The 21,912-nt window shown below is 39.8% G+C and overlaps 1 protein-coding gene and 2 long non-coding RNA genes across 5 annotated transcripts in view; 1 reads left to right on the top strand and 2 right to left on the bottom strand.

Moving 5' to 3' along the window:
• The window catches only part of Gprk2 (G protein-coupled receptor kinase 2), a 57,258-nt gene that overhangs the window by 5,642 nt on the left and 29,704 nt on the right, over window positions 1-21,912 (bottom strand). The gene's annotated exons all lie outside the window — the stretch shown is intronic.
• Window positions 16,898-18,237, bottom strand: LOC149270608 (uncharacterized). Its single transcript, XR_016268531.1, has 2 exons — window positions 17,751-18,237; window positions 16,898-17,510 (listed from the first exon to the last, which is right to left on the bottom strand). It is a non-coding gene; the product is annotated as an uncharacterized LOC149270608 (long non-coding RNA).
• Window positions 19,609-21,193, top strand: LOC149270607 (uncharacterized). Its single transcript, XR_016268530.1, has 2 exons — window positions 19,609-19,745; window positions 19,827-21,193. It is a non-coding gene; the product is annotated as an uncharacterized LOC149270607 (long non-coding RNA).

Below are 21,912 nucleotides of genomic sequence, written 5' to 3'. Positions count from 1 at the left end.
TGTTGCTTTTCTGATTTCCCTTATTGTAGTTTATTTGTAGCCCATATACCTCAGTTACAATTCTGTTTTAAATATACATAGTTCATTTGTGAACCATATTTTCAGCAAATACTAGTGAAAATATTGTGACATTTCATAACCACTTCAAACAATATTTCATTGCCAATCATCAACATTTCTTGCATTTCCCTCAGCTCAATGAACATATCCAATTTATTTAGTGCATTTGCTGCCGCAATCAAGCAGAGATAAGTGCAGCTTCAACGATTTATGAGAATATTGATAGCATATGATTAAATAATCAGAGATGAAGCACGCTCCAATCGCCCTATTGTGGGAAATAACCAAACTGTGCTTTAATACATAGTATTTTACAATGTCCGGCGGTAAACTCCTGAGACTTGACACTTGATGCCACAGCAGGTGCTTGTCGATAATTTAACACTGTAGCCTGCCTGGTTTCACTGCCGGAATATGAGATTGCAATTGCCGACAGGCTTTGTCAGAATTAATAATGCTGGTATTAAGAGAAAATTATGCTGCTGCTAAGGCTTTTCGTAAATACATATATAAATAGTCTAAGCTTAGCTGTTAAACAGACTTAGTTCGAGATCATGGGATTAGGAACAGCTCAAGTGACGACGCTGGGAGCAAATGTTAATTTGATTACAAAATGAATGGGTAGTGTATGAACGGCCATTACTATGCTCTCTAGCAAGAGGAACAGCAAGTCCTCTGCAATTTAACAAAGTCAATTCAATATTTTGACCAAGAACCACACAAAAAGGCAGCCAACAATGAGTAAATCACTAAATCAAGTGCGGCATTCGGATTTGCTCTGACCGACTGGTCTGTCGATAATAGTAGAGTCATAAAATGTAGCAAGTAAATCGATTTAGACAGCATAAAGGACGCATGAGCTAGAAGGAGCAGTCAAGCAGCAGCAACAGCAGCAGCAGCGGCAGCAGCAGAGCATAAATGTCAAAAGCAGTCAAATCGAAATCAATGCGTTAACTATAGACGCAAGCATTGGCTGGGTAAAACTAAAACACGTCGAAAAGGATCGAAACTCAATCGGACAGCTTTTCGTTTGGCAGCGCTGAAAAGTATGCTATAGCTACGCACATGCACACATACGTCACATACACTGCACACATACACGCAAGCCACAATACTTTCCACAAACTAACCGTCGCTCAGCATTCGAGTGCCTAAGTGGGCGTGGCCGCACCCCAAGGCACATACAACTCATCATAGAACACGAATCAGATGTGTGTGCAGTTTGAATGTTACTTGCACACACACACGCACACACATACACATGCATACACACATCCACACTGAAATATACTTGAATATTACGAATGGTTCACAGTTGAGTGAACACAATTGCACTGCATTTGGCGATGTGAAAAGAAAGGTTTAAAGAATCTCTAAAATTCAGCTCGATAAATGTTAAAGATGTTTATAGCTAATATTTAGACTAGATTTATTGCAGTAACAAATATTTTATAAAATAAAATTAGCAAAATTATATGCAAAATTTATTATAAATATTTTTTTTTATATAATTAAAACGGTTGTCTGCAAAAGTTTCGTGAGATTCTCGTGATGCAATGCCCTCATGAAGACTCATTTCTATCTAACAGACACGCTCTCACACACACGCACATGCATACTAACACACACTTGCATGAGTAAGCCTTAAGCGAGCGTTTGCGACTTGTATTAGTTAACGAAGGGCAGGGCAGCTCGTAAACTTTCTGGCGCTTTAAGGCTGCTCCCCGAAGTTTCAAGTTGAGCTGGTATTTGGTTATTTTTAGGGGGCGTGGCATCGCCTGGCTCTGTGCGTGCGCATTTAATTTAGTGGCAGCGCAATTATGTAAAATAAACTTCAGAAACTTGAAGAGCAAACTGGTCAGCAGCCAGTAACAGCTGAGGCAGCTCAGGCAGCTCAGGCAAGGCCAGGGGCGAGGTGTTGGCCATTCAGTTGGCTTGCTTTCTGATTTGGCTCTTAGTGGAATTAGACTGAACTGAAGCATCTTGGCCGAAATGGAAATGCCATGAAGAACTTTTCGCTAAGCTGATGAAGAGCAAGGGATAAGCAGATGATAAAGTTTCGTTAAGCCTTGACGATAACAAAGACTCTGGACGTGGGATGTCCGGAATGGCCAAAACTTTCACAAATAACAATTAACTGTGGGAACCAAAAACTCCAGCAGATGTGGAATGCAAACAAGCGCTGCCAAATGCAACAAGGGACTCCGAATAATAATAAATATAAAGCCATGCGAAGCAGCAAAGCTTCTCAGCCAACGAATTCACGAGATCTGCTGAATGATGCATGAGAAGAGCAAAAATTCCATGGGAATGGCGCAGCAAGTGCTTTAATGTTTGCACTTAAAACTCACATAGTTGGCCCATTGTGTGCTATTTTTATGAGCTTATCGGATGCAGCTGTCAGTTAAAACGTTCAGTTGCTCTTGCCACTTGCCACTTGCCACATGCCACATGACCCGGAGCTGCGAGCAGAGCCCAAAGCTCTGGCGGCTGCTTTAATGGCAATAATAACAACCTTTGCAAAATGCCAAAAAAGTTGTAATATTTATGTGTACTGTACTGCACCGTACTTGATTCAAGTTGTTCAGGAAAAACATAAAACTTACTGAAATTCATGAAGTGATTTCAATTTTTTTTATTACTATGTTAGTTGTTGTCACTAAAAGTTGTACCAACACGTGCCGTTCTCTCCGTGTAGGGGAGACAGTAATAAATGTGAGTTGGCTATAAAAAAAAGTATTAATGAAGATGCAAGGCTAATTTGTGTCTGATGGTTTCACTAATTAAAACCAATCAATGGGAAAAATTGCGTCGGCTTCCGTTGGCCATTCGTGGTGTAAAGACCAACGGCCACCCGTTCTTCCTCCATCCCACCCCCAGACACACACAAGGAGTAGTTGTCTGCATGTCAACTGGCAGCAAATGCAATTTGTCAGCAACGTCGCCAGGCAGCTGCAATGGCCGCAACGCTGGCGGCTAATTGAGTAGTCGGGCTGGCGTCGACACAACTAAAGAAAACAATGGCAACGCAACACACACGCACACACCTACACAAATATCCACACAGACGCTGACAACACAATGGCAGCATCAGGAGGGAGTCTACATTTAATTTATAGCTCAACAAGTTGTCACTAGATTAGCGCTTGTTTAGCCGCATCCAGCCATTGAGTAAATCACATAGATCACGAGGCTGTGACCAGCTTGAAGAAATTGCAAATTTATCGATAAACATTAAAAGTTTTGGTCAGCAAACTTTAGCCGTTGCCATGCCCGCAATTTGATCAATTTTTCACACTGGCCACCAAGAAGTATGTGACATAATTTATAAGTGTCACATTGTTGCCGGCACGCCGAGCCACAGCCACTGCCACAGTTCCAGACTTCGCATCCTGTGCCTTTTTGTATAATTTTCTGTCATTTTTCAGCAAGATGAGCAGCGTCGAGAGATGAAGTGAAAGACGGAGTGAACAACAGTTAGCTGCAATTATTTATGACCGACTCGTTATTCAGGCAGAGAAGACGCGAACCGAGGTTAAATGCGGCATAATAAGCAGCTGGCCCAAAGGCCAGCACCAGTCTTCAATTTCGTCAAGTTAAAGCGCAGTTCACGGTGCGTATACGCAACGTGCAAAACATAAGCGACCTAACGCGTGTGCTCTTTGGCTTCCTCTCCCCCTATGTCTCGATCTCTCCGCTTTAATTAAAATTTGCTGCCAGGTAGACAAATTTAATTGAATGAAATAATGGTATAATAACAATTTAGTATAAGCCACACATAAATTAACAGATCATGGCCACTGAACCAATATCAGGTTATTAGATATCTCTTTTTATTCAGATATTCCCCAAATATGAAATGACGACACATGCCTTTCATCAATTCGCACCTGTTTTCTAACTATTCAAATTATTTTTAGCTGTATTAACATCTAATTATTAGCTTGTGTACGCGGATTGAAAACTTTAAATTATTTATATTATTATACATTTATTTATTATATTAATTAGCTACTAAACTCAGACTGAAATTTGATTAATATCAATTATATTTATTCAGATTTGTTTACTTTCTCTATCGTCCCTATTTATTTATTATATATATTTATTTATTTATTATATTAGTTAACTACTAAACTCAGACTGAAATTTGATTAATATCAATTATATTTATTCAGATTTGTTTACTTTCTCTATCGTCCCTAATTTTCCCTTTAGTTTACTCGTCTAGCTCTTCATTATCTCTCTTCCTCTATTCTATCCTTTCTCCGTTCAATTGCTTCTCAGTTATTGATTTCTTTTATTTTACTCAAGTCAAAGGTTTTTGTTTTTAGTTTTATTTGAACATTCACCTCCACAGCATTGAAAAAACCGCCAGCCCGAGGCATTTATTTTACCATAAAAATAAATGGGAAAACTTCCATAGTAAAGCAAGTAAACAGGGCGACTGCGGGGCAGGGAATGCTGAGCGTAATTGGAGGGTAAGCAATCGACGTCACACAGTCCATTTACCTACAGCCGAGTGCGCATTTAATTAATTATTACTGTTAAATAAGCATTAAAAATATTGAGAATATCAATGAAGAGCTATAAAAGTTAAGCTCCAGGCCATCGAAAAGGCTGCGAACAGTTGATTGGCTGTCACAAAACGATTTTGGGTATGCGGCTAACGTCCGTCTCAGTGGGTGGTCTGAATGTAAATATTCGCTCGATTGAAATCTGGACACCAGCCACGCCCATCTTCGCAATGTTTATTGCGCGTATTGAAATGACGCGAGCACGCGCTTGTGTGTATAGAGCCATTAAATGTCATGACTGTTGATAATAGCAATTTAAATATTCATTTCGTAATCGGAATTATAAAATTACATATATTCTGTATGGACCGCTTGGGCAGCACTGCGCGGATCCTCAGCTGCAGAGGTTGCCTGCTATGCGGGCTTCTTATGAAAGCAGTTAATGGACAGCAAAGGCCGTAAAATGCAATTTATTACAGCAATAGAACGGAAACAGAGCGCAACCAGCAGACCGCCGGCCATCGGAAATGTGAATGGAAGAGCGCTGAAGATTCGTCCTTGACACAGACAAATTAATTATGTTTCAGATATTAACGTATTGAAGGCTGTATCATAAAACACCGAATGGCCGAGCTCATAAAATACATGCCAAATTTCTACCAGCACCACCCGCACCACCCACACCACCAATAGCAACACCACTCAATTTAAATTCAATTGCTGGGGCGCGTTTTTTCATTAAAATTCTACACGCAGGCAGCAAATTCTATAAAATAGCATCGCAAAATTTGCAATGGCTGCTCAAGTAGCAAAGAAAAAAAAAAAAAAAGAGATTCGGGAGTAATCGACAAAATGCTACCCTACACTGCATTGATAAGAGCATATTAGCAGAAGTAGAAAAGTTAATTAATTTCCATAGATAAAAGTTAACAACATATTAACAGATATGACAATATGAGTCAGTGCTTAGCATAAATGGTCCAAACATGAGCTTCATATCTTATCATTTTATTAATAACGAGAGCCTTTACTATTTGAATTTAATTAAGCCCGCAAGGCTGAGCCCCTTCAATAATATGTATGCATGTATTTGTTAGCCCATAATTATTAAATATTATGTCGTAAGAGGGGCACAAATTCCTATCTCTCTCTCTGCCTCTCTCTCTCTCATTCTGTCTCTGTCTGTCCCACTTAGAGAACATAGACTACAGACATAGGGTATACATTAACTCATATAGACGCGCAGACACCCTCACACTCTCAGCCCGCAGACACATCTATGGCTATGCAAATTGTGGGGCCACTTGGCTGAGAGAAACAGTGAAATTAGTCGGGTTGCCCATAAAACAGCGGGATGTGTGCTCCAACCGTTATAAAAAAATTCTTATTGCCAACTTGATGGCATTATTAATTCGTCTTACTTCTTCTCGCTCGTGGACTCGACCTCCGCCGTTAGCGTTTTCGTTTTTCAAGCTCCATTAGACTACGAGACACAATAATGGCGTCTCGTGTAGGTTTCCTAATGGCGACAGCGGCGGCAAAACGATTCAACCAACTAATAATTGAAAAGTTCAGCCGAAAAACTAATATCTATAGACTTATAGCCCTCAAGATGTACGCGACCCACAATAGAGTTTGAGATGTCGTTTGCAACAACAAAGCCTTTGAGTGAGCTGCTTGCCACATGCACAAGCTCCTTACCAGCTCGACGAAAACGCGTAAACAACTTATACCGCACTCTAACAGCATAACAAAATATTTGTTTATTTATTTGTACATCGAGTGAGCATTTATTTCCTTTAGCTACTTAGGTTCTGAGCCGTATGGGTGTAATCATGCTTCGGAAATTGCAAATAATAAATAAAACGTTTGAAGATACTTTGATTGTTGGACTGATAAGCTTCTTACAGATAATTTTAAATTTTGCAGAGCAGTTTATGTGGCCACCTGGCCAAACCTGGCCAAAACCTCGCATCCTGAGCTGCCAAGTTTTTATATGCAGCATTGCTTGTCGTAAAATCCACAATAAACTAAACGTAAGCATTATAAAAAGAATACGCAACGCTGCGTATGCGTAATGGCTCCCATGTGAGTTGCCTGCTCTGGTGCGCATAAAAACAGATCGTCCCTATGCTTATCAACACAAAGCCGGAGCGCCGTTCGACAATGGCCAACAGAATTGTTCGTATGTGGGGTCAAACGTAAGACAACAACAACTTCGGACCGAGGACCGAAGCACGTTTAGCTTTAGTTCACACACAAAAAGTTCCAATTCGAAAAGCTGATGTACTCTATTAAAAACTTACGAACGGCTCTACAACGTCTTGTGCGCAGCGAAGCGAATATGTTTTTGCACTTGGTCCGCCCGAGCTGCCATGTGTCGCTTTTAATTAAACAAGCCACACGCATTGTACGCGTACATACCAAATAGATATTGACTCAACTGCAAAGGCCCAGACATGCTGTACGGCTGGCAGGGGCGCGCCAGTACAGGTGGAACACGCCTCCTGCACAGAGAGAAGCCCAAGTCTCGGGTAAATACACATACATATATTACAGGTATATAATTAAGCGACACAGTCGGCTCGGTGGCCGTCTATGTGAAATGTTACGGCTGGGATTTTCGTTTAATGCCATGCTTGGCAAAACAGCCAGCGGCTCCTGTTGGGAATATTTTGTCTCATAAACTTTTGAAGCGCCGGTGCTATTTGTAAATAAGTAATACGTAAATAAGTTATTTAAGGCGCTTAAGAATATTTCATTTTGATGTACATATTTCACTTAGCGTGTCCTTCACTTTTCGAATCACTCGCATTAAGGCGCATTTTATTATTATTTTGATTGCAACTTTTTCAGTTGGAGTCAATTCTCATTTTTTCCATTTACTTTTAATTAAGTTATTTTAATTAGGTTTCTTTTCATTGTATTTACTATAAAATTGTAGGTCTTTCATTAGCTTTATTTACTTTTTAAGTATGAGTTGCTTAAGCGGCGACTACATTTCCACTCTTCGATGCACTTCACTTCAACTTTGCCTTTCTTTCAATTCAGAATCCACTTACTGGACCCTCCTTAGCTCCTCTTCAACCTTACCAGGCAGGAAAAAACTTGAAGTTTTTCAGCTTAACTTTCAAGTTTTTAATTTATTCAATTAGAATTATAAGCGCGATGCCTTTAGTTGCAACACCACCAGCAGCACCACCCATTTAACTACCCACAGCCCGTGCTGCAGTCCTTGCACCAGGCGTGGCTCTTAGCCACGTTACGGTTATTGCAATATTCTAGCGCATTTCTTCTTAGAATTTTACTTTTTCTTGTTGCTATAAAAACTGCACGAGCGCAAAAACGTGAACGCAACTCGTTTTCCACTCAGAAAAATTGTCGCTGCATGCTTGAGCGTACGCGTGGGTATGCGTGAGTGAATGTGTGTGCGTGTGCGTGAAGGAGAATCTTAAGAAGCCCGCCTAGATGGATAATCGTAATATATTTGATGTTGGCTTCGCACTGGCTTCTTAATAGTATTTTACAAGTACTTGACTTTCGCTAACCCAACAAGGAAATAATTCTTGCATTCAAGTTTCATTTTGGCAGCCCTGGTATAGACCAGGGGTCTCAAGACTCCGATTGCCATTCGCTTCGAATATGGTTCAATTGCAATTACTAAACTACGTTTCGCTGCGTGTGGCAACTGTTTGGATTTCCGCTGAAAAGTCTCTCGTTTCTTATTCTTATTCTTATTTTTTCAGCTGGAAGTTTTTCGATTTCCTCCAAACAGCAAATAGTTTCATAAATTGTATTATACGGCGACATGGCACAGATTCTGCCATCTCCAGTTGCCTAACTTTCAAAGTAAATCAGGTGCTGCCCGTAATATGTGTGCGAGTGTGTGCGTGTATGTATGCGTGTGTGTGGGTGTGTGCCTGCATTTGATGACAATTTTAGCGCAATTACAGCCACTAAGAATTCGCCCAATACAGCAGCTGCTGCAACTGCAACTACAACGAGACGTTGACATTGGCAAAAAAGTTGGGCAAACGAGATCAAAATCGGAACTTTGCCTTGGCCTCGTCCATGTGCAGATAAATATATGATTATATATTTATTAATTTACACAGAAACATTCTGTATAGAGTGGCAACAAATTTATACTCAAGCACAAATCAATATGGTCATCTGGCCTTTATAACGACATCGAACAGATTCTACACCAAACAGAAAGAATTCTATGAAAGCACAAAGCAAAACCAATCACAAGTCACCATGGCGCTGTCAAATTCCAGTTATAGAATTTCTGTTTTTGCCTTTTTTTCTCTCACTCTATCATTTCGTTTTATTCCTATTCCATCAATTTTTTCTTGCCGGCTTGCAGCTGCTCCACACAAATGTTTTTTCACATCTCGATTTTGATTGCGGAAACGGAAATTGTGGGTAGCGCACGACCACTTCTGGCCCACCTAAAAGTCGGCAGCCGACGAGTCGGTGCGCCTTCGATTATAGTCAGATGCTCTATACACTTAACGAACGGGGTATAATAATGCTGTGGAAATCAAATAGGATATAAGCTAAGCTTTATCCTAAAATATTATAGTTGCATATTTTCTAGGAACTACTTATTCGATTATCTCTGATTTAAGCTCAACTCAGTCTAGGGTATTACCTAGCTCAGCAATGGGCTTAAGAGTTTGCTTGCAATTTCTGTTCACGGCTTGAAGTGGCTGCCACTTGGCCCGTTCAACACTTTTCCCATAATAATAATTGAAGCTGCACTTTATTGCCTCAATTAGGCGGAACACAGTTCATGGTGTTGACTTTGGCCAGTCTTATATTGATTTTAGCGGGCTGGCAGCTAGCCAGCCACAACAGAGTCCTTGATATTAATAATTTTCTTTTTTTGCCTTGATCCTAACTCAATTCAATCTGCATACCCCAATAGCTTGACCAGCCGGCCAGCACAGACGCAAGACTCTGTAATGCGGCAAGTAACGAGGCCATAAAAAGCGCAAATATCTGACAGCTAACATAAAGCCGAAACAAAGACAACAACAAACCCTTCATGGATCATAAAAATAACGCGATGGCGTGAATATGAAAAATTATTGCACAATCTGCCAGCCAGAACCAAAAAGCAAAAGGGAAAACTTGGCATCGTCCTCATCAAATTTAAAGCCGTTTCGAAAAGCATATCACGAGCACACTCGATGGCTTACTACCCTGTTATGGCCCAGCAGGTAAACTCGAGCAAAGTCATATTAGTTATTCCGAATCAATATAAACTCGGCGACACGTGGAAAATCAATAAGTAAATAATGATGTAAAACGGCATTCGTATTGAGCTGACCTACCGCCATGGCGCCTGGTTGCGCCGCAATTTGATTAATCATACATCACGGCTGACAAGCAAACCCGAATTTGACAGTTGCTGCTTTAAACTGTTGCCATGGGCCCCGCCCCTTGCCTTATAGCCTGAAACAGTTTGGCAAAACGGCGAACGAAGCGGGTAAAAGAAAAACCTTGGAATGCTGTAGCTAGGAGCTAGCTTTTTGAAAAACGCACATCAAAGGCGGCTTAATAGCTGGACGAAAAAAGTTTACATGCCTTTTTTGCTCAAGCATTTGAAACTCAATAGGCCCGTTTAATATGTTGTTGCTGTTGATGCTCGTTAAAGGTTTCTCATACATATGAGAGGCAAAAGGCGGAAAAAAGAAAACTCTTTCATGGCTGCAAAAGTTGATCATATAACGTGCACTACACATAAGAGAGAATCAGAATTGCATAATATATAATTTGAAGCCAGACAAGGACAACAATATAATAATAATAATAGTTCTAAAGACTAGCCCAATTAGCTCAGATGTGAAATTCAACAAAAGTTACGACCACATTTTTATGGCTTGCCGATGCCCTCCCTAAACGTCTTAGCGACGGGGAATGGGATAGAACAATGCGTAAATATTTTTGGCATGCCAAGCCAAATAATTTGACTTGCAAATTAGATCAAAGAAATTTCACGTTTCTCTCGTCAATGGGCAAGCATTTGGGTATATTCAAATGCAATTCCTTGTGGCCGACAGTAAATCAAAAAAAAAAAAAAAAAAAAAAAAAAAAAAAAATGAGCTTGAACAGAAAACAAGACGTACGAGTAAGTAAAATGTTTTAGCATGCGGCGCGTGGCCGGCATTTCAACTTTGCCGTTCAAATTTTGCAGTTTGTACATAATTTAAATATTTTGCCAAGCGCTGACGGCTTGCTGCGATTTGATATGCAAACGCATTTTGGACTGGTCCAAACGCACAACTGCCCACTGACAACTGCCTAGCAGCTACTGGGTCGACTGCCCGGCCAAAAACCGGCTTCTGTGAAGCCGTCTATTGCATTGCAGCTGTCAAAGTATTTGCCAAAATGCTGCATATTTGGCTGTCGGCAACTGCAATTCGAGAGATACCCAGAGAGAGAGAGAGGGAGAGAGAGAGAGAGAGAGAGAGAGAAAGAGAGAGAGAGAGAGAGAGGAAAATAAAAGAAAACCAACAAAATACAAAAATGTTTTCCGCATGGCGAGCTGTTACTTTCACAGAGATTTATCTTTTTTATATATATTTTTTGGTCTGCGCACAAAATTATGTTTGACAGTTACTCAAACTAGTAGCTTCTTTCCAACTAATTGCTTTTTGGTTTTGTTATTAATTATACATTTACATTGTATTTACGGATATACCAACATGCTATTCATTACAATTCTGACTGAACAGAGAAACAAAAGCAAAATACACAAACTGAATTTTTATTTTTATTTTTGGATAACTTTTTCTACCATTAGCAGCTCGTTTCTGACGTATTCTTAAGAGATATCAATTACTTTTAAATTAAAAAAAAAAAAAAAAAAAAAAAAAAAAAAAAAAAAAAAAAAACAGCTTTTATACTTATACTGAGAATCGGAATTCCATTAATTTTTACGAATATTTAATACAATAAAATGATTGTATTGAGTTTTCAAGAAAGTCTTTTACTTTTGGCATCTGCTTCTGAATTATTTGTGCATTTTATTTGTAGTATATTTATATTATATTTGTATATTATATTTGTTCGTATGATTGTATATACGCCGAATACCATGATTTCTTCGTTGCTATTTGCCAACAATAATCAATCATGGCTCAGCTATCACTTGAGAGAACATTCGGTTCGCTTTAATCAATGTGCTTTATTTTTGATTATTGGGATTTCAGGTGCTTCAGTTTGCAATCAAATGCATGCCCACACAGTGAGCCGACAGATAACAGCGACAGCGATTAACAGGTGCAAAAGCTGTAGGTGGCCCAAATATGGCCGCCGGCAGATAACAGGGAAAATAAATAACAAAATAAACTGTTTTTGTTTGTTTTTTTTAGAGAACAGGACAATTATTCTCAATCGATGTCAATTTGGCAACGGCCATTCAGTTATTTAAATGACAAATAGTAGCGCAAAAAGTTTATCTGCAAATAAACATACATGCACATAAATATACATATACATATACATATGCATGTATGTGTATATGTAACACATGTGTGTGTGATATTTGTATACAAATGTCGCTCTATTGGGTGCAAAACAAATCAATTAAGCTGCACAATTCTCGATGTTTTCATGTCGATGTTGTTGTTGTTGTTGCCAGAGCTGACGGCGTATGCGAAATTGTTATAAATTGTTGCTTGGGCATTCCATTGAATTATTTATGAATGAATTTTATTAGTTGCCCTCATTGGCGACTCATCAGTGTCCGGGCTGTGGCAACCTGAAGTGACTTGACATTAATTGCAACGCCGGGCGCCAGTCAAAAACAAAAAAAAAAAACATACATAGCCAGCCAAGTTGTTAGTCAATTAAATGCGCCACATTTTGCTGAACATTTGATTTAATTTAACATGCAGCTAACTGAATGAATGACTAACTGAATGATTGGCTAAACGGCCGGCCGACTGCATGTTGGGCAATTCACTCAGATACCGCAATATGTGCAGTATGTGCTCGAGATTGTTGCCCGATAAATAGTTATAAATGCGCTCGTGCAGGCTCTCCATGCCACATGCCGCATTCGCACGCGGCCGAGCCGCGTTTCGGCCTTGTTCAGACAGTGGCTCATTTGACAGCCGTACAACATGATAGATGTTAACTGTTGGCTATTTACCGTTCGCTGTTAACTGTTTGCTGTTTCACTGCTTCAACGTTGCCTTGTCCGCTTTGTCCGCCGTGTCTGGGTGCATTTGCATTCGTTATCATAAACAAATATTTGCTGCAGATCTTGCAGCCATTCGATTGATGGCCATGGCTTTTACTGCCTAATAGCCTTGCGGTTCATTTGAATAGATGCACAATAAAATGCGCAATATTTTTGTGTAAAGGTAGAACAAACTTCTCATTCCTTATTATCTATTCTACATTATTTACATTTTCAAGTCTCATCTAAGGCATTTGCAGGACTAAAAATGTTCAGAAAATGTAAGTAAAGTGACGAGATTTCCCAAGTTTTACTCAAACACACACACACACACCCACAGACAAGTGTCCCAAATGGGAGAACATTTTGCGGATTGCCGAAGCAGTGCGTGCCACTGATAAAGAGGCCAACAAGTTGCTTCGTTGCTAGGCACTAAGAGCTGAATTTATTGAAAGTGTGAGAGTGGAAGCGCTTATCAACCTGTGACTGGCGGTGCTCGGTGACATTTGTTTTTGCTCAGGCTGAGCTTATTTGCGTGCTCGCTGTTTGTCCATGTTATATTTAGCATAATGCCAAAAGGGCGCACAAACTGCTGATTGACAAACCGGCAATCTGGCAATAGGGCCAACGCTCCGAATGCTGTCAGCTTTCTGCCTGTCACTCTGTCAATCTGCCAATTTGACGTCTGCTGCTAAGTGACAATGCAAAATGCATTGACAGCTGCCTAGCAAATACGTCACAACGTTATCAAATTCTCTCCAACAGGCCGCTTCTGCATGCCTACGTGCGTATTACTATTCAGCAATTACTTCAGTCAAGCAGGGATAAGCCTGGTCGGCTTACAAACATATATACATACGCACACTCATACATATATGACCACAATAATGCATTACAGTGCTAAGCGTAATTATAATTAAATTTTCCATAATCCGCGTGAGCCCGTGCGATAGCGCTGACGTATACGTAATCGCTCATACGCAACACTGCGCTCGGCAAAACATTCTCTCACAATTACGAATTAAAATTGAACGGTCATTCACTTTACATACTGCATGGCAATTGGCCTAACCATATCAACCTCAAAAACCATATAGTACGTAATTAGCATCGGTGTTGTAAATAGCCAAAAGAAATTAATTGCCAACTGCATTTGCAGTCGTCCGGCTGGCCGACTACCCCTTTGTCCGCCCGCCCGATGCACTCGGCCAGCATAGAGCAAACAGCAAATACGGCAGTGCAAATAAAACCATATGGCAGCTTGTAGTTCAGAGTTCAAGTCGAGCGCACCGCACAACTTGCACATATGGCGCTGACAGCAGCTTTGCGCGCCGAGCAGCCAAGTGAGCGATGGCCCAAGTGGGATGTTGCAAGACAGCCCTCTCGGCCCTGCCCCGCTGGGGCATGTTAACATTTTATGTTTGATTGCAAGTTCAGTGCATTTGGTTTGGCAAATACCACAATGCCATACAGACACTGAGTGGATGAAGCAATATACGAAATACGAAATGCGAAATGCAAAGCGAAAGATTAATGCCTTGAGATCTATAACAAATTATTGTTTTTCCATACATAAACGCCACTCACTGGGGAAATGGCAAAAGAAAATTTGAGTGCATTCTAATCTCAAGACATAATAATAAATACTTGTCATAATGAATTTGAGTTCAGCGAATATGAATATGAAATTCGTTGCATGAATATTGCAGATATGCCATGAATTTATTATTAACTTGCCGCCAGCCAGCTGACAGAGTAATTCTTAGTTGCATGTTAAGCACTTGACGTGCGAATAGATTTGTAGTGGTTAGATAAAGCACTTGAGTCAATTTATTATCCAATTAAATTGTAGCTTCGTTCGCCTTTGTTTATGAATGTTTTAGCATCTGCACTTGGTCGCTGTGCTTGAACTGCGTTGCCTTTTGTATAGCATCAGCCTGGCCACATGGGACCGACTGGAAGAGCCAGGCAATCAACTAGCCAAAGAGCCAGCGGGCAATCCATACAAATCGTCAATGGACGCCAACGCGTCGCTGCATTCAAACTGTTGCTATGGCAGCTCGAGAGTTTAATTGAAAATTGCATTTGCAAAATGCCATTTGCAAAGCTTTAGTTATCAATAAATAAAATCAATTTCAAACAGAATCTATTTACTATATCTCTGCCTCTTCCACACTGTTTGCATTTTTTCTCCCATTAATTTTCTTTTTTTTTTTTTCTTTTTTTTAACCACTGAGAGCCTTTCACAACTGATGGCTAGGACGAGTATAGCTGTGTGTGTGTGTGTGTGAATGTGTTTGGCTATTACTCTTTCTATTGTGCCGTATGCTTATGAAGCAAAATGCAATTGCGATTGCTCAATCGCAAAGCTGATGACGACAGAGAGGTGAGTCTGCTGCCTTTGCATTTCATAATTGCTTTTTAGGCTCAGCACACAAACAGCAACAAAAAGTATGTATAAATAAAAGACAGCGGACGAGACGCCTTTTGCGGTTACTTATGCCGTTGACATTTATTTATTTGCCCTGGGGAATTGTAACTGCGACTGTTGCCGTCGCTGCTGGGGCAGCTGAAATATCGGCCGAAGCTGTTGACAACATTTCAAATAGCTGACATCAATAAAGTGTAAAATGTTTCTCTGCTGCATTTGGCAAACATGTGTGTTGCACTGTGTTGTTCTGTTGTGTTGTGTGGTGTTGTATTGGGGCTCTAGCATGTGTTCGATGTGCTGTCAAATATTGAATTGAAATTGATATGCGTAGCGTGCAAGAGACTCCCAGAATGTCATAAACCTGAAATGTCATTTATATTACAAAATTGCGCATACGACACGTTGTCGGCGATACACATACGTTGGCAATTCGGCTATGCACAGTGAGTGTAGCCAAATGTAAGAGCTCCGCATACTCGATTGGCCCTCGCATACCTTCCACACAGACTCTAGCCTTTAGCATGCTAAATTCTATGCACACACACACACACACACACACTTCGAATATCTAACATTTTTAGCTCGCATGGCGAGAGTTTGCCGTATGGAATAACTCAATTTCATTTCATCAGCAAAATTGTTTAGAGCATCACTTACATTTTCATGACGGACACAAGCATAAAATATTCCAAGATTTCTATTCGTTTATTTTTCCCCTGTTTTTTTACTTTTCTATTCTTTTTTTTTATACCCTGAACCCATTTTCAATGGGAAATCAGGGTATAATGGTTTTGTTGAAATGTATGTAACAGGGAGAAGGAGGCGTGGCAGACCCCACAAAGTATATATATTCTTGATCAGGGTGACGAGCTGAGTTGATTTGGCCCTGTCCGTCTGTCTGTCCGTCTGTCCGTCTGTCCGTCTGTCCGTCTGTCCGTCTGTCCGTCTGTCCGTATGTATGAACGCGTCGATTTCAGAAGATATAAGAGCTAGAGACTTCAAATTTTTTTTAGAATGTCCGTAATTACAGCGCGCATATCAAGTTTATCATTAAAATTCGATAACTCATCCCGATCTTTTTTTATCGATAAAAAACCTTATCGAAAACCAGTTATAAAATTATATCTTCTACACCTTTATTGCTAGAGTCTCCAAATTTTTAATGTATGCTTATATGCAATTTATACAATTTCGGTTTTTGTTAAAATTTACCCCCCACCCTTAAATTCACCCCCTCACCCTCACTTTTGTAAAAAGCGTATTTCAAATACTAGAGACTTGTGCTTTGGCAATTACATGCATATCCATGTTATAATCATAATCTGAAAGTTTCATGAAGATCGTACGTCCATAAAAAAAGTTATTAAACAATTAAGTTCTCATAGTAAGCGCACACTGCAGCCCATGCGTGTTTATGCGTGGGTGCTTGTGTGTGTATGTGTTTGTGTATGTGTGTGTATGTGTTTGTGTATGTGTGTGTGTATGTGTATGTGTGTGTGTATGCGCTTGTGTATGTATGCGTGTGTGTGTGTGTATGTGTGTCTGTATGCGTGTGTGTGTATGTATGCCTGTGTGTGTGTGTGTGCGTGTTTCTTGTGTAAGCTGAAAGACGCGAAAAATTATTGAAATATCTATTGCTCCAAGGGTTCAGGGGATCTCGTAGTCGAGTAGTCTCGACTAGAGCTTTCTTACTTGTTTTTTTTTTTTTTTTTTTTTTTTTTTGTATGCTCGTTTTTTATGCTCACGCATAAAACACACAGCAACAGGATGAACTGGAAAGAGTGCTTTCGCATATTTATGTATGTAGATAAATGCATGCATATATGTATGAACAGCCTCGGCGTGGACGAACTGCAAACTATGGGCGTTATATTTATTTAACGATATCCAAACTCGGCTGCTGCTTGACGCTTACGTTGTTGTTGTTGTTGTTGTTGAGCTTCGTGCTGTTGTTGCTGTTGTACTTAAGTGCTCATAAAACGCCCAAAAGTTGGCAGCACCTTTTTCGTCCATCAATCATAAAATCTTAGGCCCGGAAACTGGGCTGCCAGACAGCCAGGCCATCTGCTTAACAAAGACAAATAAGTCCTGGCCGCTCGAAGTATCTCGTTGCGTATCCGACTCGTTGCCTTTCAGAAAATTAATCACAGCGACCTGGCCGAAAACTGCTGCATCACCTTTTGACTTCTCCATATTCGCTAGGCGCAAATTTAAACACATTAAATCCAAATCAATTTCGAAGCGAAAAAATAACCATTTCATCATAATTTGGGCCTTGGCAACCGTATGAAATGTTTTCGTTTTGCTACCATCATATAAATAATACAGAAAATAAAAAGTTAATTGTCAAAACAATCGATAAAATTTTGCTTTATGGCCGACTGGCGCGTCCAGAACAAATTGTGCATAATTCTAATTGCTTATCTACAATAGCAGCAGCGGCAGCCACAGCGGCATCTTTTGCTGCCCCAATAAGCGTGAGTGTATTGAATATTTTTCAATCTATATATATACCATGTGTGTGTGTGTATGTGCGTGTGTTTACCTGCATTCATTGTGAACAGCACACGCCATTACGTGCGCAAAATTATTGAAATTCATTTTTGTATTTTACCTATTGCATAACAACGCGCTAAACTAACGGTATTAATTAGTTGTTTGTGGAATTGATTTTTACTCGATTCCAGGTATTTCGCCAAATTGAAAACATGTTTTCTGTTCACAAATTATATCAGATGTGACAACAACAAATGAAGAACACAAAAATGTTCCATAATTTAAAATGTTTAAATTACAGTTATAATATATGTGAGCTGTGAACTTTCCATTTCCCCATCTATTAATTATTACACATTCAGACACATTAAAATGTGTATGATATTTTTGGATATTAATCGAGCGAACGTTCGCTTTGAATGGCACTAAAATCAATTCGCATGCGATAAAGTTTGCACTTCAAATGTGTCAAGATTTTAAATGATTAATTCTTCTCGAAATTATAATTATTTAATTCTCTTCTCGCTTGAATGTGACAGAATACACGTAATTTACATTGTGTCGCGGCCAAAAATAAACACTTTTATTAACAGGCAGGCGGTGCATTAAATTACATACATATATTCGAGCGATGCGCTCGAATATCACACTCACTTACAAACATGACACTCGAATGTCAAGCGTTGCCAATAATTAAATTTAAAAGCAGCCAAAGCGACAGCAACAAACAGCACAAATTTATTACAATAATAATTGAGTGACAAGCGAAAGCAGCAGACAGAAGAGGCACCAGCAATTATTTACTTAATAATATTGTTTCTAAGAGCAGCAGATAACCTACATACGCAAACATTTGATAGTATTACAGAACCAGTTCTACGATGCTGTTGCACTGGACTGCTGGCTTGAGAAGCTAGTTAATATTCATAAGTCGAAGATTACGTATACGCCACGGGCGCAGATTAAATATAACGATTAAATATTCATTTGCTGACGCAGCAGCGCGTCACTAAAAAACATATTTCCAGTGTTTGGGGGCCAACGTCTTAGTATTTAATATTTGCCTACGTCAACAAAAGTATAAATACAATAAAAAAACAAATTACGTCTCCAGTCTCAAGTCTCAAGTACAAGAGCAGGCAGGCAGCAGCAGCAGCAACGGCAGCAAAAAACAACAGCAGCAACTGCTGCCAAGAGGCTACCGGTTTTCAACGACAATCTCTTGAAGTTCTAAAGTGATGCCAATAAAAACAAGCTGCGCAGCAATCGCTGACTATAATATACTCTCGCACTTAGTTTGATTTAAGTTTTTGCATAAGACATCAAATATTTTATGCCAGCTGGCAATCAAGTCGAATCACTTTGCGTCTAGCAGTCCCATTGCAGAGTATATTCGCTGGCGCGCTGAAAACTTTTTGATCTCGTCATGTGCTAATGAATAGAGACAATGAAATGCTGTCCGTCAGCGGATATATATCACTCACTGTACTACAGCATGTTCAGATCTCTGTGATTGTTAAATTCTGCTTTATTGGCAGCGTTTTGCATATAATTAAAATGGCTTCTAGCGTGCCACACTCTGATGACATTCGGTGGCAATCAACGAGTCTCTGATTTGCAAACAACGCTCGCTTTGATTGCAATCGCATATTCAGTGATTGGGCTGCAGCGGCAGACGCAGTGGCAGCAGCAGAGGCAGCGGCATCTGCAACGACACTAGCTGCATATGCACTATGTGGCATGCTACGTGCTCGAACTGCAGATAAGCACATGCCGCAAACCGCAATGCGTGGCACCCACAGGACTGCGTGATCCCAGCTATATGGCCAGGACATGCAGCAGGCAAAACAGGAATCGCACTTCTTGATTAGTGTGTCTGGGCTAACTGAAATATTAAACGGGCTGCTTGACTGACAGACTGAAGCACTGCACTGGCTGGCTGACTGATTGAGAGTTACAAGTAATTAGCGGCCTTTAAAAGTGCGCCCAACTAGAACTACCACAACACACACACACACTTACACAGAGGAACTGTTTGGACATGGTATGTGAAACGCCTCCGCGCCAGCGGCTTTTCTTGCATTGTAGTATTGCGTGCGATAATTAACAACAGGTTTTTTTTCAGCTGCTTAGCATACAACATAACTAAAGGCTTGTTAGCCTGATAAAAAGTGTACAATGGCAGCAGCTACAACAGCAAAGCACACAAACACACACACATACACAAACACCCACTTGAAATGAATTGGCGTGTATTGTACGGCAACGCGGCAGTCAGAGTCAGCCAGCCAACAGCCAACAGTGAACAGCCGACGCAAGTTGTTGACTTGACCAGCGGTCAATGAACCAACCGGCTTGACTCTGATGCACAGCTCAAGTGGGCGCTGCCAGCTGGGTGCAAGGCGAAACAGAAACGCAAGGCTAAGCCAACAGCAACAGCAACAGGATGCATTCGGCGTCACGAATGCTTGCCATGGCATTAGCCAAATATTTACATGAAATTAAGCACACACATGTAAACTCCAAAAGCCTCCACACAGAGCCAACATCAACTAGTTTATTGTGATGTGCGATTGTCAATTTCACAGAGGTCGCAGTTGGGGCGTCCATTTGATAATTTATTCTGTTTTATGCTGCCAGCGGACAGCAATTTAAATGCGGTTTTCACTCCCTCTTTTGCCTCCCTCCCTCTCTCTCTCTTTCTCTCTCTCTATCGCTTAAGTAGGTATTTTGCGTCTAAAATTGTCTTTCTCGCTCACTCTCGCTTTTCACTCTGATATAATCAACGTTATGGCAACGCATTAAGGCAAAATTTATGCCATCGAAGACGATGCTATTTCTTTCTCTCTGTCTCTCTCTCTGTTCACTGCGTTCGTTTTAATGCATTCACATTTCTTAATGCAAAATAAAAAGAAGAAGACAATAGAAAGAGAAGAAAATCCCAACTAAGATGCAGCAAAAAAAAAAAAACAAAAATAGAAAAGAAAACCAAATGCAAGCATAATTTTTTTGCATTAAGACAAAAGACGACATCGAAGCTTAGAGATTCGCAGTAAACAGACTAGAAAAGTGCTTTAACAGCGTTTTGATCTAAGTGCGTAACCTTTTAACAGCTTTCAGCATAAAGGCAGATACATTGATAATTCAACAATAACTTAAATTAAAGCAATTAAATAATGGAGTAATGTATATATATGTATATTCGTGCATTACAATTACTGATATGTAATACGGGAATAATGAAATGGAGTACAAGAGATTCTCATTTTATATTTACTTAATGGATCTACTGTACATATCGTTGCCTTCATTATGACTGATCTATTTTAAAGTCCATTATATATCATTATTTACACATTACTCAACAATTTACGTCTGTGCATCTGTCTAATACTTGGCCTATAAACTACAAACTTTGACGGGCGTGTCATATTTTGTCGTACTTATAAATATATACTGATTGATTAACAGTTAATCAACTCTTTAGAACAATTTTTTCTTTCTTTCCGTCTTTCTTTCCAGAGTTTGTAGTCCAAGTTTGGCTTTGGTAACAAAAAGTAAGAAAAACACAAGTTGTGAGGCATCATGCTTTTAGACGGAAAAAAACAGAAGTAAAAAACGCAGTTAGAACTTTTCAAGATAACATCAAAAGGTCCCAAAGAAAATAAAAGTTTTTAGCCAAAAACGAATTTGCCGTTCTTGCCATCGGCCATTGCTGACGTCGCGCTGCTGCTGCTGCTGCTGCTGTCGGTGCCTTCAAATTCAAATAAAAAATTCACTTTTTGGCTTGTTAAATCTATTGCAAATATATATATATATTTTATCTATATTTTATTGCTTCGTCTCGCTCACTTTTTATCTCTTCCTTTCACTCTTTCTTCTTCGCTTCTGGTCTAGCACAGCCCCTTCATTCTTAAATATTACATAACTAGACAAATTGAAATTCCGTGCACGTTTCTATCATTGAAATCTGTTGAGCGGCGTGCAAATGTATCTGATGGATACATTCCGAAGTCTGCTCGTTGAGTTGCGTTTCGCTTTTCGTTTGGCTGGGACAGCCTGAGCCTGAGCCTGAGCAAGAGCACAAAATATTGATATATTTGCTTGAGCAAAGCGAATCATAAGTGATTGCCTGCCGTTCTTGTTCTTGTTGTTGTTGTTGTAATTTAAGTGAGTCTTTTATGTGCGCCAGCTATTAGAAATCATCGTGC

This window comes from Drosophila arizonae, chromosome 2, assembly GCF_054131065.1.
Source record: "Drosophila arizonae isolate 15081-1271.41 chromosome 2, UAZ_ARI_1.0, whole genome shotgun sequence".
NCBI classification, from domain to species: domain Eukaryota; kingdom Metazoa; phylum Arthropoda; class Insecta; order Diptera; family Drosophilidae; genus Drosophila; species Drosophila arizonae.
Note: the sequence above shows the minus strand (reverse complement) of the source record. Positions and strands in the feature narration are given on the sequence as shown.